The sequence below is a fragment of the Eptatretus burgeri genome, chromosome 13 (genome assembly GCF_056783735.1).
Source record: "Eptatretus burgeri isolate ZD-2024b chromosome 13, Ebu_testis_v1, whole genome shotgun sequence".
In the NCBI taxonomy this organism is placed as follows: domain Eukaryota; kingdom Metazoa; phylum Chordata; class Myxini; order Myxiniformes; family Myxinidae; genus Eptatretus; species Eptatretus burgeri.
The window spans coordinates 20,384,845-20,396,260 of NC_140973.1; the positions used below are offsets into that span (position 1 = coordinate 20,384,845).

Genomic DNA, 11,416 nt, shown 5'->3' on the forward strand with positions numbered 1-11,416 from the left:
TTACGAACCTCGGGAATTAATGAAATGAGATGTTCGGAAATGGGGTGCAATTCAACCCCCACCCCCAATGCCACCCAAAAGTTATCTCAAATATTGATGTAACGCTTAAGCCCCTCCATTTCACAGGATAAGATGTGTAAAGCGTGAATTATACATCTTTAAAAAATCATATTATTCTTGAATCCATGAAAGCTTTCTCCCCACTGAATACCTGTGAAACTTACACCTACCTTTCCCTCCAAAACATCAGCAATGCAAATGAGTCTAATGAATAATGAACGAGGAAGAGATGGGAGTGCCCACTGATCAGAGCATCGACGTCATATGAAGGGAGGGAAAGAAAAAACACTTCAACCACAGACGGGAATATAGTTTTGTTTGTTTTATTGACAAAGGTGTCTCAAGAGAAGGTGAATGTAGGTACTTCAATGGGAAAGGAAAATTACAACTCGTGTTTTGGTTTTAGGCCTGGATTCGATGCTGAACACAGACGCATCATTCATGGGCAATACACTTTTGTGCGAGTTAAAATCGATGATTGTGCTTGAGCAAGAAGGAAAAATGTAATTTAATTTTTTATTATCATGTGTTGGTGGCCTCATCGTATATAAAGGGATTTTGAGGAAGAAAGAAAGAAGTGTTGGCATGTATTAATCAAACAAGAAGCTTGCATCTCAGCTGTCCCATCCTATTTAGTGCGTGTATATATATATATATATATATATATATATATATATATATATATATATATATATATATATATATATATATATATATTTATATATGTCGACTTTCCTCAAGCAGACCCATTTATTACCTCCACTACTGTAGGTTGACGAAGGTTGTTTTCATCGCTGTTTGTCTGTCTGTTTGACTGTGTGTAGGATATCTCAAAGAGTTATTGACGGATTCGGATGAAATTTGGTGGACAGGTTGGGTGGGTGACGACGACAAATTTATTTGATTTTTGTGAAGATCCGGAACCTAGAATTTGAAAGTGATTCTCAGCATTGAGATGTATTGGGCCAAAGACTTGTCAAACAAGCGCAAATGAGCTAAGATCCTCGTCCTCTTAATGATGACGTCATAAAAACGAATATGACGTCATTGTGATGTATCAGGTTTGCGATAAATTATCTGTGCTAATGCCTGGTTTGATTCCCGCAAACAAAATTCAAACAGCTTGCCTAGTTTCGGAGATAATGGTATTGGCGATTGCCATTAGCGGCGATATTATGATGTCAACTTTTTTTTTCTTGGAAGAATTTCCAAAATCGGAGATGGTTACTGCCCGCGCGTGGGCTTTCTGCATATACATGGCAAGTTTCACGAAGATCCGATGAAAACTCTGGGTTGTGAAACCAAAAATGTCAAAAAATAGGAATGACGTCATAAAAATTGATATGACGTCATAGTGATGTGTAATATGTGCGGTAATTCATCGTTGCTAATGCCCTGTTCGATTCCCGCAAACAGAATTCAAAAATCTTGCCTAGTTTCGGAGATAATTTTTTAGCGATTTCCATTAGCGGAGATATTTTGATGTCATAACTTTTTTTTCTCAGAGGAATTTTCAAAATCGGAGATGGTTACTGTCTGTGCGGGGAATTTTTACATGTATATGCCAAGTTTCAGGAAGTTTCGATGAAAACTGTAGGCTGTGAAACAAAAAAGTCCACAAGAAGAAGATGAAGAACAACAACGTGAGTAACACTTAGAGATCCTCCCCGAGGATCAAAAAATGAGTTGGATGGGTGACCATTAAATTTTGTTTCAGGTCCGAATCCAGATCCGGCCTATCAGTGGGATCCAAATCGTAGCCTGTTCTGCCCGGCAGAGGTGTGTGCTCTACCGAGTATCATTGTCTTGCACGCAATCACTTCAGCTCATTCTTTGAAGTATGATTCATGAAAGGTATTCAGTTTGGTGTAAAAGTCAGGAAAAACAGTTATGAGCTCAACATTCGAACCCAAGCTAAATAATTCGAAAGCAATCACATCTCTCTAAGCTATGCTGCCAACCCTAAGTAATAATGCATCAGAATTATAATTAAAGTCGTAAAATCAAAATTGAGTAAGAAAAGTGATCGACCGATTTGGAAGTATTTAAAAAAAAAACTGTTTAGCTTTTCCATAGTTGTATCATGTGCAGCCTGTGGCTGCTGGTTGCATCATTTTTTTCTGGAAGCACAGCTGTGCCACTAATGCAGTGCCACCCCCCGCCCCCCATCACAAGTAAGCTCATACTCATTTTACCCACCTCAGAAGGATAACAGACTGAGTCAACCCACCTGGTGTTATTTCAATGGCTCAAACTCAAGATCATAAGACCTTAAAGCAGCCACATTTACCATTAAGCCAACACCAGACTTAGCTTATCCATCGACCGAGACTTCAGATAAAACTAGAGGGGGAGCACTCGGTAGAGTGCAAAACCTCCGCCGCCAATACTGCTGGGTCACTTAAGTGAACCTGATGTCCTATTCATTGTAGGTCAAAACGGATCAGACTCTACTGAACCACGATTGAATAAACTAAACTAGATCGACGCGTATGTAGAAATGCCAAAAAAAAAAAAAATCGAAATTTTTTTGAAAAAAAAAGGTGCAAATTTTTTTTTCTCTAACAATTTTTTTTTGGGGGGGAGGTTGGAAATCACTTAAAACATGTAGAAATGCAAAAAAAAAAAAATTCAAATATTTTTCTACTAAAATCTAATTTTTTTTGAAAAAAAGTTGCAAAATTTAGTTTTTTTTTCTGCAACAAATTAATTTTTTTGGGGGTTGGAAATCACTTAAAACATGTAGAAATGCGAAAACAAATTCAAATACTTTTTCAAAAATGGCCGCCATAGCGGCCATATTGGACTTTGGACCAAGTCCGAAATCTAATGGCATGATCCTTGGACCATACCTAATCCCCCCCCCCCCCCACCAAGTTTCGTCGAAATCTGTCGAGGAGTTTTTCCGTAATACTGTTCACAAACAAACAAACAGACAGGGGTGAAAACAGTAACCTCTGTCCATCTTCGATGGTGGAGATTCATAAAAGCAACAACAAAAAACCATGAATAACAGATTGAGATGCAGAAGAATGCACAGTGAAGGGTTATTTAAACATTGATCGAGCCAGAGAGATGCATCGATTATGATGGCTTGAGAGAAGTGATTATTATTTTATTCAAAACATCTTCCCGGGAAAACCTGCACTTCATATGATTGGCAATGTGGTTCTCACCCAAAGGGGGTGGCACGAAGGCCACCTCACGCAATCACGAAGTACTCATGGTGCGAATCTCGAGTGTGAAATAGGTGTTTTCAAGGGTCTGACACCCATCATGGAATAGAGTTGCCAAAGTGATGCAAAGTCAATTGGGAGCTTGCTTTGTATCAACAACAGGATGCCTGCCATGGGAAAGAGGTGCTCGAGGCCGGAGGAACACGACGAGGGATGTCGTCGCAATAAAACCCGGAGACTTTTGTAAGAGATTCAGAAATGTGTTGAACACCTCGAACAGGAATGAAAAAAAGGGAAACACTTTCCGTGAGGCTCTCTTCATTTCTCCCATTCACGAGCTGACGTGGTGGCAGCCCTCCGGCTTTGTCTTTGGAGTGCCATGTCGAGCCGGAGGACCATTTCGGCTCAGAAGGCTCTGATTTTGTCCAACATTGTGCGATTAACCAGGAGAGCTGTAGGAAATCAAAGAGCGGGATGAATATTTCATGGAGGGTGTTGAGGCGAAGCCGATGGATGTTTTCATTAGGGGAACAAAGATAGAGAGAAAGCCTATATTGGGTTGCCCGTCAAGACGAAACTATTGAAGTCGCCATTTGTTTGTTTGCTTTCAATGCTGTTTTTCATTGGAACAACAAAAAATAAGTGGTGGGATTCCCGTGCTGCCACTGACCTACCGGGAGGCGGTGGAACCCTGGATATCAAGGCCGCACAAGAAAGCAAGCAGTGTTGGCAGGTAATGGAATAATGAGGTGACTTGCGCTCAAATTAGTGCAGCTGAAAACATGGCGCCATTAAGGGCAGACAATAAAGATTCGCTTTAAAACAGGCTTGGTAAGGAAAGTTGAAAAGCCATGAAGTGAAGAGGAAGCGCTCCAGAACAAAGGGACTTTGGAAGGTCCACATGGAAAGTTCTATTTGAGGTTTCATCGGTAATCTCAGCCCAAGGCAAAGCCGAGAGGGCCTGAAGTGCAAACCTCCTACACGAGGTCGCCCTCGACGAGTCGGTGGAGCAAATTCGGTTTCGATGACGATTCGCATGCTCTCATCAAACCGATTCGGCATGAAGTCGCCATGCAGAATCAGAGATGGTCTCTAATTGAGTGTGGCATTTGTGCATACAGTCTAATTGGTAGCATACGCATTCTGCTGAACAGGCCCGCGACTGCTTTTACGCTCAGAATGTGTAATTGGGTTATGACAATGGCAGCGCTTTGAGCAAGACCACACGTTTGTAGTCGAAGCAAAACATGTATAAGCATTCGGCTTGGTGGATGAGTTTATTTATCGCCAGGGGAACAGGTGCAGAAGATGGCTCAGTTTTATTGGCACTCTTCTCTGCACCCCACCACCCCAACTCCCTTCACTCCACTCTCTCTACGCCCCACCACTCTAACTCCCTGACTCCACTCTTTCTGCACCCCATCACCCCATCTCCCTCACTCCACTCTATCTACGCCCCACCACCCCAACTCCCTGACTCTACTCTCTCGACACCCCATCACCCCAACTCCCTGACTCCACTCTCTCTACACCCCATCACCCCAACTCCCTCACTCCACTCTTTCTACGCCCCACCACCCCAACTCCCTGACTCCACTCTCTCTACACCCCATCACCCCAACTCCCTGACTCCACTCTCTCTACACCCCACCACCCCAACTCCCTCACTCCACTCTTTCTACGCCCCACCACCCCAACTCCCTGACTCCACTCTCTCTATACCCCACCACCCAACTCCCTCACTCCACTCTCTCTCTACACCCCACCACCCCAACTCCCTACTACCACACAAAAGTTTTTTTTTCCTTTTTTCATTCTCTCGTGTGACATTTTGGACAAATTCACATTGAAGCAATCTATATATTATGTATGCATGGATGGGTCTCCAATCAAAAAAGAACTTCAGAAAACTGGATTTTTGTTCACTCAAATGTGGATGCTTTATATTAAGTCTGAATAACAATCCTCTCGTGATTCATTTTTCAAAAAATATTTTGCAGACTTGTTAAAAAATATAGTGTAAAGGTAACAAAGACAATGGAATGACAAATGCAGTGGATTACTTTGCAGATGCTGTCATGTCTTTCTGTGTACAGCTGTTCTGACATGAGTTTTTTTTTACATCCCGAAAGGTGACCGTTACTTTCTGTTTCTACCCCACAGAACCTGTATTTGGCCGATTGGCTCAATCCTGTCATTTTCTTCAAAGGCATTGGCGTAGCGTCCTTGGCCTTGAGCATTGATGATGATTCGTTCTCCCTCCCAACTAATTTGACCTCTTCTTAGCCATTCCAAGGAGCCTTCTTTGTCGATCCCTATCCTGTCGAGCTCTTTTTAAAATCTTCCTGCTCTTTTGTCATTCTCCCAGTTGTCAGAGTTGATCTTCTGATATTTCTTTTTGTAACCTTCCTTTTTTTTCTTTGCAATCATTGGGGCTATGTTTGTTTCTGTTTTGTTTTCCTGTGTAGTATCTGTAATTTGCACCTGATTTTGGAAGTTTGTTACTAAATGGATTAAGGATCCCTTTTCTGGTTTGTTGTTTTCTTGCTCATATACAAATCTCATCCGATAGTCTGAGATTTTCACATACTCCGCTAGTACGACACACGATGTTCTGTGCACTTGGTTAAGTTCCATCAGACCATCTCCTTCTCGTCTTGGTAAGTACAACCCCGGTATGTTAGAAGTTTCCTTGTTTTGGTGTCTAGGTTGCTGATCTCCAATTGTGGCCAGTTTATAATTGCACAGCTATATTGGAATACCGGCACTGCAAGTCGGTGTATAGCTTTGGTTTTGTTTGTTGGGGAGAGGGATGACTTCAGAATTAGTCTAATTTTGTACAAGTACTCTTTACTTATTATTTTACACATTTTTTTGTGTTGTACCTGAGGGCCTTCTTCTCTTCCGAGGTATTTGTAGGATGTCTCGTTTTCTAGTTTCTGTATTGTTATGCTCTCATCGATTGAGATGTTATGTGTTCTTTTAACTTTTCCTTGCATGAATGTGCACTTGGCACATTTGTCAAGACCAAACTCCATTTGGATGTCCTCCGAGGACTGCTTTACTAGTTTCAGTTGATCTACCAATTTATTATCATTTGGTGAATTTGGTTTCCCAGTGTGTCCTTGTTCTTGTGTGTGCTTATTATTGCATGTGCTTGTGTGTGTGTGTGTGTGCTTGTGTATGTGCTTGTTGTTGTGTGTGTGCTTGTTGTCGTGTGTGCTTGTTGTTGATGGTGTGTGTGCTTGTTGTCGTGTGTGTGTTTGTTGTTGATGGTGTGTGTGTGTTTGTTGTTGGTGTGTGTGCTTGTTGTTGTGCGTGTTTGTTGTTGATGGTGTGTGTGTGTGCTTGTTGTTGTGTGTGTGCTTGTTGTTGTGTGTGTGTGCTTGTTGTTGTTGTGTATGTGTGTGTGCTTATTGATGGTGTGTGTGCTTGTGTATGTGTGTGCTTGTTATCGGTGTGTGTGTGTGTTGTTGATGGTGTGTGTGTGCTTGTTGTCGTGTGTGTGTTTGTTGTTGATGGTGTGTGTGTGTGTGTGTGTGGTTGGTGTGTGTGTTTGTTGGTGTGTGTGTGTACTTGTTGTGTATGTGTGTGCTTGTTGTCTTGTGTGTGTTTGTTGTTGATGTGTGTGTGCTTGTTGACGTGTGTGCTTGTCGTTGTGTGTGTGTGCTTGTCGTGTGTGTGTGTGTGTGTGGTGTGTGTGTGCTTGTTGTCGTGTGTGTGTTTGTTGTTGGTGTGTGTGTGCTTGTTGTCGTGTGTGTGTTTGTTGTTGATCGTGTGTGTGCTTGTTGTGTGTGTGTGCTTGTTGTCGTGTGTGTTTATTGTTGTCGTGTGTGTGTTTGTTGTTGATGTGTGTGTGCTTGTTTGCGTGTGTGCTTGTCGTTGTGTGTGTGCTTGTTGTCGTGTGTGTGTGTGTGTGTGTGTGGTGTGTGTGTGCTTGTTGTCGTGTGTGTGTTTGTTGTTGGTGTGTGTGTGTGTGCTTGTTGTCGTGTGTGTGTTTGTTGTTGATCGTGTGTGTGTGCTTGTTGTTGTGTGTGTGTGTTTGTTGGTGTGTGTGTGTGTGCTTGTTGTCATGTGTGTGTTTGTTGTTGGTGTGTGTGTGTGTGTGTGCTTGTTGTCGTGTGTGTGTGTTTGTTGTTGGTGTGTGCTTGTTGTCGTGTGTGTGTTTGTTGTTGATGGTGTGTGGTGTGTGTGTGTGTGTGTGTGTGTGTGTGTGTGTGTGTGTGTGTGTGTGTGTGTGTGTGCCATTGATTGGTATCTTCATATGCGAGTTTCAGAATGTGGAATGAAGTCCTCCCATGGTGGGCTCAAAGTATCCACCTTCATTTCAGTAAGAGATCACGATTCATGGACCAAGATGTGAAGTTTTCCCTTCAAAAAGGTTTGTGCTGAGTGCTCTCTTCAGAATCGTCGCTGAGCCCCGGACAACTTACAACTGTAGTTCATTTGTTATGTTATTCTCAGGGATGTTTTTTATTATCTCTGTGAGGTTCTTCATCTTCATTCCAATCACTCCAACTATCACTGGTACAACTTTGGCATTATTCAGCTTCCAGGATCTTTCTACTTCATTCTTGAGGTTTTTTTTATTAAAAAAAAAAAATTGAATACCAAGTCGAGGCCCATGGAAGAGCTAACACAGACAACATATAACAAGACAGGAGACAAGAGGGGCAGGAGAGGAAGTGCAAAATTGTAGGGAACAGAGACAATAGGATATCTGTGGAAGGGAGAGGGATGGGGTGGGGTACATGGGGTAAACAAGATTTTCAGGAACTTTCAGGAAGGAGAACAGGGAATTTGAAGGATTTGAGTTTGGGGTGGATTAACGGGGGTAGAAAAGATCAAGGTTTTGGGTGAGGGAAGATAAGGTAGTGAACAGATGTTTTGAAGGCCTGGAGGGAAGAATGAGATTGAAGAGAGTGGGGGAATATATTCCAAAAGTGGGGAAAAAGATGAATGAAAGAGTGAAGGTGAGCAGTGATTCGTGATTTTGGTAGTTTTACCAGAAGGGGGTTGCTGGCAGACCTTAAGCACCCTTCAGAATTATAGGGGGGACAGATCACAAACAGAGCCGGGGGGAAAGGCCGGACGGTAGAAGACAGAAAGACCACCGACCTGCCTCCGGTGAGAGAGTGAGAGATCCAAAGACTCAGCTTCATTGTGGGAGATACCAATGATCCTAATAGCCTTGGTTTCCACAGCATGAAGTCGAGCAAGGTGTGACGCAGGAGCACCACCCCAGAGTGTTGAGCAGTTCCCCCATCAGGCTGCAGATGAAAGCTTTGTAAATGGTTAGAATTTCGGGTGTGCCAAGGAACGACTTTGCATGATTTAGGATTCCCAGTCGGCAACTGGCTTTGGAAGCCAGCTTGGCGATGTGGCTTTCCCAGATGCCTGTCATCCCAGATGCCCAGATGTCCAACTGTGCCCCAGATGCCTTTCCCAGAAAGATCGTGGCAGATAGCGAGGCCCTAAAACTTGAATGAAAAGACTTCTTGTGAAGTGGATTGTTGAGAAAGTAGATGATTTTCCAGTTGGTCCTTTCAGAGAGACATGGTGTGAGATGTGAGATTTGTCAGGATTGAAAGACATGTTGCAAGTGTTGGACCAACTTGTGAATTCATCCACATCTGCAGAGAGTGAAGAGGCTACTGCTTGCAGATCAGAGGGATGACAGATGGTACGGCAGAGGGTGGAGTCATCAGCAAAGAGATAAAGAGGATTTTCCAGAGAGTCGGAGACATCATTGATGAAAACCAGAAAAAGCACAGGGCCGAGAACACTGTCTTCAGGAACTCCAGGCTGGACAGGAAGAGGAGGTGAGAGAGAGAGAGAGAGAGAGAGAGAGAGAGAGAGAGAGAGAGAGAGAGAGAGAGAGAGAGAGAGAGAGAGAGAGAGAGAGAGAGACATGAAGAGCCATGAAGAGCCATGCATTGACTGCAACAGGAGAGGAAGTGCACGAGCCATGAGTGGAGATTGCCTCACCTCACCAACTATCCATCTTGTTTCATCCGAATTCGTCCACAATTTTTTTTTTTAGATATTCTATATTATATCGTTTTTAGGCCGATCTCTCAATGGTGAAGAATCAGTTGAAAATTCTAGAATCCAGATCTTCTCCAAAATCTAATCAATCCGTCCCTGTCACACACTCAACCTGTCCACAAAGTTTTGTCCGAATCCGTCCATAACTTTTTGTGATATCCTTCTCACAGACCGACAAACAGACAGACAAACAGGGTTGAAAACACAACCTCCATCCACCTTCAGCGAGGGAGGTAACAAGGGTTCCTTTTTATGCTTGTTGGTTTGCTTGTGTCTGTGCTGTGTGATTGTTGGTATATTTGTTCAAATGCTCCGATATGTGCTTGTGTTTGGATGCTTCAGCTTCTAGTTACCCCATGCGCGTGAAGTGAAAAGCGGGGTTAAGCAATTGTTTCATGTCCGTCCGTCTGTCTGATCAGCTTCTGATCATCAGTTTATGATTGCAAGTTTATAATCGAGGAATAACTTATTTCAATTGAATGTTATATTTTGAACTTGAATCGGAACATGAATAGGAAGACAAGTTTGCTGTTTTTAACGTACTATCTCTGAATTTGTCTCGATCGCATGTGCGCAGAGAGGAGTGAGATAATATTTTCCCTCTGTTTGTTTGTCCAAACAGGAAGTTTACTGTTTTTAAGGATGTTATAAAGGACACAAACAACAGGCATGAAGAACTAATGCAACGTGTTAGATAGGGTGACAAAAATAGACACTGGGGAAAATGGCGGGGAAACCCAGAATTAATTTATTTATTCGCCTTTAAACTTCGTAAACCTTTACATAAATTGAATTATATCCTTGAACAGTGGAGAACACAAATCGCCTTCATAATACTTCCAAGAACCATGTTATATATTGATAAACAATAGCATGAGTTGGCCTGGCATGTGAGTAGGATCGGCTTGGGATCCTAGAATCCTGAGTTCAAATCCTGCTTGGCTGTTGAATTAATACCAGGTGTGGTTGACTCTGCCTGTCATCCTTCTGGGCTCAGTGAAATGAGTACCAGCTTGCTGGGAAGATTGAGCCATTTGAGTATCCTGCGTTGGAGTGGTGACCCATCCATGATTGTGCCCAATAATCAGGAGACTGCTTTGGCATCACTGATGCTCTGTATAGAATATGGTACCAATGGATTTGGATCCTCTCCATCAACTAATCTTTATTGCAGCCATCATCAACATTGCCTTCACATTATTTGATCAATTTTATCATAATTATCATTATTAAAGGTAAGTTTCCTGATCTTGATAACTCAAGAAACTAGACTTTATTTAATGTTCTTCATACCTTTTATTCATGAAAACAAATAGCACAAAAAACAATGCACAAACATGTTAATTAAAGGTACAGTTTGGATGATAAATTTTAAAGCTGAAGTCCCTAACCCTATTTTCCCCATTACCCCCTAGGTTTGCGAATGTGCAGTTCACCGGGAATTTCAAGAACGTCACCCTCACAAAGCCACGGCCTCCTGTACACACCTGAACCCTGCGTGGGAGATCATGTTCTATGAGCTCTTGCGTTATTGTGCTTGTTCGTACTTACGGTGACTACTTGTGTTTGTCCGTGATGCTGTGCTTGTGCTGATCAACTGTTCGTGCTTGTGAACCTTCTTATGCATGTACTTGTGCTGATCATATATCTTATGTGTGTACTTGTGCTGATCATATATCTTACGTGTGTACTTGCACAGACTGGGGTAGATTTGCCTTTATCTGTGTCTCACTTTCCTTAGATTGTCTTGTCTAACACAACAACCTCGCACACCATGTAACTCCTCACTAAATTGTATTTTTTTTAAATTTTTAATGTAACCACGTTATCCAATGTGAATTCAGTTTGATTCCCAAAATCACGTGTCATCATCATTTCATTCTTCAGCAATACGTTTAATCTTCCATTCTGATCCCACGGCTTTGTGGTGCCTTCACTTCCTCCTTTGGGTGAGTTTAACATCACATTAATTATATTTGTCTTTCTATTTTTGTAGGATCATTCTTGCAATAATTTCGAAAAATTGTGGCTTCACTCAGGTGGGAGGTGGAAGTTTCACACCCGTTCCGATGCTCACCGTCATGACTCGTGCATAACTGGCTCTTCAACACAAAAAATATCCCCTCATCCGA

At 42.3% G+C, this 11,416-nt stretch overlaps 1 long non-coding RNA gene across 1 annotated transcript in view; it reads left to right on the forward strand.

The window, feature by feature from the left end:
* The window catches only part of LOC147014012 (uncharacterized), a 142,689-nt gene extending 131,547 nt beyond the window's left edge, over window positions 1-11,142 (forward strand). Inside the window, exon 3 of the long non-coding RNA XR_015050609.1 lies at window positions 10,700-11,142. This is a non-coding gene — a long non-coding RNA (uncharacterized LOC147014012). The remainder of the gene's footprint in view (window positions 1-10,699) is intronic.
* The last annotated feature ends 274 nt before the right edge of the window (window positions 11,143-11,416 follow it).